Below are 6000 nucleotides of genomic sequence, written 5' to 3' on the forward strand. Positions count from 1 at the left end.
ACAGTGTTCAGATTTCACACTATACAATGCTGCAGAAAAGACTGCTCATTCAGAGATTGCGTAAAACAGTCAAGTTGAGGCAAAGAAAACTCATTAAGAATGCCATTTGCTAGTACTTTAACTTCCAGGAGTGAGAGTTTAAGAACACAGCTTTGACAGACACTGGATATCATATGCACAGCAAAGATCGGCCTATCATCAATATCCATCGTCCCAAGTTAACAATAGCATATTATGGTGGAATGAAAAAAAATGCTACACTGGAGAGGAGGTTAGTCTTTCCAAAACTGTGCACTGTCAGTTGAACAGAGTGAACTATAAAGGACAGGATGAACATGTACTGGAGTAAGTGAAAGCATTTGGGCATTGTTCGCTTTCCACAAGAATAGTTACTGCTAATCTACTCAAACAGAGAAAACAACATTTATTTAAACTGCCTTACCACAAATAGAGAGTGGGGAAAAAAAAAGTCTGACTGTTTCCTTGTGTCCTCCCCCCTCAAACCATCAGTATCCATCTGTTGTTTCTTTTTTTATACTTAGATTCTAAGCTTTTTTGGGCAGGAACTGTCTTTTCGTTCAGCGCATAACACAACAGGGTCCTGGTCCACAAGTGGGGCTTGTAGCCATTACAACATGCAAATAGTGAATAATACTTATGTGAGATGATATATTATGTTGAAAAAGTTTATTATATAGTTGAATTATAATTTGCTTTCAATAAATGTGAACTCTAATGCTGTTGAGGAAGCAGATGTAGATCTGTACACAAGATGCCTAATTACTTTCCCTCATGGCCTCCTTGTTGGGCTGCATTCTGCCTCTGTTCCCCACCTCCATCTGATTTATCAGATTCATTCTAGCATTAAGCACTGTACAAATATTGCTTGGTCACAACAGAGTCCTCTGTCCTCTCCTATAACAAACCCTTGCTTGAAAGATCAGATGCAGAAACACCTGGAGCAATAGTACAAAAAAGCAGAACAAAAGAGCAGCATAACACACTGCACGTATTGAGAGGAGTGGAATGCAGTAAATGGGAGACAGCCAAAAAGGATTTTGAAAAACTTTTTGAAGGTTCTTTTTTCAGAACATAATACCAGTTGAAGGTTCATAAGCTGTGCACACATACTTCATTGTATGTATGCATCTATTTTTAAGGGTGCCACCGAACCCGTGAGCCCTATTCTCCAAACATGATCAGAATTAAGCGTTAGGACACCAGCACAAAGTGTTAACAGTAGCTCTGAGCTGCCGGAAGGGTTAAACAGCTTCCCATCCAAGGCCTTCAGTAGTGGGCAGGCGCTCCCCCAGAATTCAAGTACTAGCTTCCCATCCAAAACTCAGACACCAATAGCTATGGTAATATACCATTGCTCCTCCAGCTATAACGCAAAGTTGATAGAGCAATGCTTTTGCAACTGTATGAAGAGACATGTAGGTAAACCGTGGAGATCAAATTGGGAGACCAAGTTTGCCTCAATCTTTCCAAAGTGGTAGAGAGACAGATCCAATAGTTCAAATTCAGAGAGAGACCTCAAGTCACTTGATCAGCTACCAAACTACTCAGAAGGTCTCTAAAGCTGCTCTAAGAACACCAATACACTAACAAAACACTGGAACACTAAAACTGAAGGTAATCAAGTGACGTATACCTCAGAATCCTTCACATCATACTGAATCACTGGAACATGTTACTTAATAAGTAGGTGCTGGTATTTTCTTCCCTATGGCACCTAAAGCAAGACTAGATTTTAGCCCAAACAAAAACATCAGAAGGGGAATTTTAGCCAGCTCTCACTCAGATATGCAAAAAAATAAGTTTTTTAAGCTTAGGCAAGAATAGGGTATTTTGATTGAGCAGAAACGCAGCCTTTATAAATTAAATATGGTCAGTATTCAGATTTTATATGCTGGAAACCTGACCCTTAGAAGCCAGAAACTTAAAAGGGTATTTACTTAAAACGAAAACAAGGAAACAAAACTGTATTCTGCCACTAATATTACTTACAAGTTTATCAACTAAAAGGAAAACAAAAACAAAGAACCAAAAATAGTTTATAAGAGAGGGACACTATCGAGCTAATCAGTTAAAAAAAAAAAACAGAATATTTTCAGATATTACACCTGTTCCCAAGTTTCGTGGGACTTCGTTCATCTTTTTAAAATATTCTCTTCCGTTTATATAGTTCTTTCACAAATAGGAGAATGACTATACAGAGAAAATAGTTCACACAAATGTAGAAGTGTCAAATGCAGAGAAAAACACCCTTGAGAAATAATCTCTCTAATCTTTCATTTATATTTATGTTACTCATAAGAATAATAGGTAAATACCTTTCAGAAAGAAATTTGATTTTTAAATTGACAGTATCCCTTGGGAGTGACACTGAACGCGAACTGTTTAAAAAGAAATTAGAGCAAATTTTAATTAATATGTCCTCAATTTTATTTTTCTTTAAAAGTTGTGTCAGGAATTTTTATGTTTACAATCATCTTTCCAGCAAAGAAAAAAATGACAAAGGCACCAGTCTTGCAAATATTTACATGGGCTTAACTTTAAGAATACAAGCAGTCCAATTAAGAAGACTGATGCTATTCAGGTATTTAAAGATAAATACATATGTGATTTTAGGATCAGGGCTTACATGATTATATAGAGGAAAGAGTGAAACTGGCTGAACAACAACTGCTGTCAAATGCACAAAGTAAAACTGACTAATATTGTGACAGAGGGCCTAGAGGTTACCCATAATTTATATTTCATGGCAAAGGAAAATTGAAACAAAATGTTTAGAAACAAAGAACTGGATAAACTGGGTGCAAACAGACAGGAGGATTGATGTAAAAGCTGTACTTGAGTTCAGTAGTGAAGCATTTGAAAGGCAAGTAGTAATCATGTAAAAAGGGCTATTTTCTCCCCAATGGGCCATTTCCTGTAGGGTTGGGAATGCAACTGCTCCCCAACTCCTACTGTGTGTATCTGGATCTGGGGGGGGGGGAGAAACTAGTTAAGAAAATGGTGTGTGCTGTCTTGGATCAACAGGAAATAATAAGCAGGTTCAGGATTGACACTAGAGATCATTCTTGTCACAGCAGCAAGAAGCTGTCACTCTGACTGGAGCGAGGAGGGGTGCATGAGATGAGACTTGCTTTTGAGCCATGTAAGATTTTTTTCTTCTCTATAACTAAACTAAAAGAAGCCTGTCTGGACATTTGCAAAGTTTTTACCTAACATATTTCATATGAACTCTGTTTATGTTGATCTGATTCTCTATATTTAATAGATCTTGTTTTTAAGAATATGGTTGTGTGGAAGTATCTTGCAGCACTTCTGGAGAGAATGAAGTCCTTCTCACTAAGGAGAAATACAAAAAGGTGTTTCTTGAGCCTACAGGTAATGGAGTCCTTTCCCAGTGAGGTGTTCTCCAAAGGACTATCATGGACACACATAAGGGGAGAAGCCTAAGGATGCAAGGAGACATGAATAGGCCAGAGTGTGTGCTATGTTTCCTTACCAATTTGTTTAGTCAGGATAATCTTATAGTGTGTCCCTTTAAAAGTCTTTTTGTGATGTAAGAGCTGGCAGGTCCATCAGAATTCTGAAATGATTGCACAGCTCTCCAGGCAACCCTGGATGCATCTTTGGGGGCTAGAATCTAAAGTCAGGAGCTGGAAACCTTTAAGAGTAGGAAGGCTGCAACCCAAAAGTGGGAGTCTAAGTTTGGATCTACATTGCCAAAATGGTAAGGAAGAGTAAAGAAAAAGCAAGAATTTGCAAGTAACTGTACCTCCTTTTAAAGAGGCTAAGGACTAGGTGAGAAATGTCTGCTACAATCTGAATTAGTATAAGTTTCCATTTCTATTTATTAAAAAATGTGTTTATGGACTTTGCTCCTTATGTAGTTTTTAAGTTTGTTTCAGACAGTTCACTTCTCTTTAGTTTTATGGTATATTTAAAAACAACATTCATTTGTCCCTGGATCTAATGTCTATTTGTCATTCAAGCAAGCAATAAGAGTAAGGACAGAAGATAGCTAATCTGATGTCATCACATTACTGTCTCACACTGGAGAAATCAAGAAGTTAATCTTTCAAAGATGATTTAAAAAAAGGGGGGGGGAGAGTTGGTTTGGTGAGAGCAAAATGACTTTAATTTTCCCTCTAAAGCAATGAAACCACCATAATCCCTTGTTGTGTTTGTTTCGGGGTCTATAAGAGATTGATTGCTGCTATAGTTCTTTAAGGCAGAATATAATATTAAACACATTGCACAACTGAACTGCACAAAACACAAAGCACTTAAGAACAACTGCACTATCCTTTGGATTTGGGAGTTAAACACTATCATAATTTCATGTTTACTGTAAATCAGACACAGCCAACAAATAAGACATTTCAGGGGTTAAATTATTCAAACAAGTTACACTGCAGTGGTAGTAAGCACAATCATCATTTTAAAGCCCCAAACAAATTGCTTTGCCTTGATACTGTTTCTCTTTGCACTACAAAGAGGACTCTTCATCAGCTACTATTGATTTCGTGTTGCGATTAAGAAAGGATTCATGCAAAACAGCAAGGGAGTGAAGTTGTCTGCAGTTATTTCTTTGGGATGGAGCAACAGCCCACCACGCTCCTCTCAGCGAAGAACATCAGCTCACAGAGCTTGGAGAAAACCCCCTAGGGAATGGGTAGCCCCCAGCACCACAACCTCCCTCCTGCCCCAAGAGCATCATGTGCATATCTTTGCACACATCACCCCCAAGAAACAACTCATCACCTTTCCCTGATAGATCCCCTCCTCCCCGTTAACGCCCCCCCCCCCCCCAGCCAACCCCCCACCCCAATAACCGATTCCCTCACGGGTCAACGCTCCCCTCGAGCCACCCCCTGCCAGCGCCCTCCTCCAACCAGCCCCCGCACCCAATAATCGATCCCCTCCCCGGCTCAGCCCCCTCCTCCAATAATGTATCCCTCCTCCCCACTCAGTTCAACACCCCACAGCTGCCCTCGCTCTCAGCGATACCCTCAGTCAGTCACACACCGCGCCTTTGGGGCCCCCAATATTGCTGCCTCCTCAGTCGATACCCCCCAACCTCTACGTGACACCCCCACACTGCAACAGCAGTAAGCAACGCCCCCGACCTGCCCCATCCCTCCGCGCTCCTCCAGAAGCTGCTGGGCTCGGAGCGCGGCCCCACTCATTCTCCCTCCCGCCTCCAGCCGGACCTCACCTCAGCGCCGGGCCTCCAGCCGCCAGCCAGCCCCCAGCCTCCCTCTGGTCTCGAGCCTGCTGTCGCTCGCCGAATCGCCTCGCAGCTCCGCAGCACCGCCCACCGCGGACCCCTCACCCCCCGCCCACCTCGCTGATGGGCCAGCCCTAGCGCGAGAGCGACCGCCGCAGCGCGAGAAGGGAGTGGGACAGCAGAGCTCGCTCGCTCGCTCGCTCGACTCACGCTGCCTGCAAACAGACGCTACCCCGCCCCCCGCGCACCCCACACTTCGAACTCGCCAATAGCCGGCGGCTTGCTCGCCGCGGCTCTTACACCAGTCTTGTCCTCCTCCCCTTGTGGCAGGGAAACCCAACGGCTCTCCCCGCCTCCGCCACTGTCGCTTTCTGCGCATGCGGTCGAGGCTTCCTCATCACAGTTGTCATTCTCACGCCCGGCGGAGCCCTGCATCATTCACGCTGGCCAATGGGAGGCCGGAGTTTGAGTGGGGGCTGTGTTGTATGGTCCTGCTCTAGGGCGGGGAGGTCACGTGGGGATTAGGGTCAGTGCGGTGGGGAAGGGAAGACGCCTCGTGTGGGGCAGGGGCTGGAGTGGGGCGCCTCCCTCCCTCAGCGGGGGAGGAAGGGCCGAGTGGGAGACCCATTCCTGGTGGATTTGGGAGGCGTGGCCCCGCTACGCTTTAGACACGGGCGGGGAGAGGAGCTGGCCGGGGGACTTGGAGAGTCATTTTAAGGTCCCATGTCTCTCTTCCCTGGGGTGGGGGATTTGCT

General features: G+C 43.9%; 1 protein-coding gene across 5 annotated transcripts in view; it reads right to left on the minus strand.

Moving 5' to 3' along the window:
* Positions 1 to 5728, minus strand: part of GPSM2 (G protein signaling modulator 2) — a 57863-nt gene extending 52135 nt beyond the window's left edge. For 4 of the 5 annotated variants that reach the window (XM_067538317.1, XM_067538320.1, XM_067538319.1 and 1 more), the window contains exon 1: positions 5234 to 5728. The gene's annotated coding sequence lies outside the window, so the exon portion shown is untranslated. The remainder of the gene's footprint in view (positions 1 to 5233) is intronic. The other variant, XM_067538322.1, reaches the window with a different exon arrangement.
* Between the last annotated feature and the right edge of the window lie 272 nt (positions 5729 to 6000).

Source organism: Emydura macquarii, unplaced genomic scaffold (assembly GCF_026122565.2).
Source record: "Emydura macquarii macquarii isolate MOO-44397 ecotype Brisbane River unplaced genomic scaffold, CSIRO-AGI_Emac_v2 contig_480, whole genome shotgun sequence".
Taxonomy (NCBI): Eukaryota; Metazoa; Chordata; order Testudines; family Chelidae; genus Emydura; species Emydura macquarii.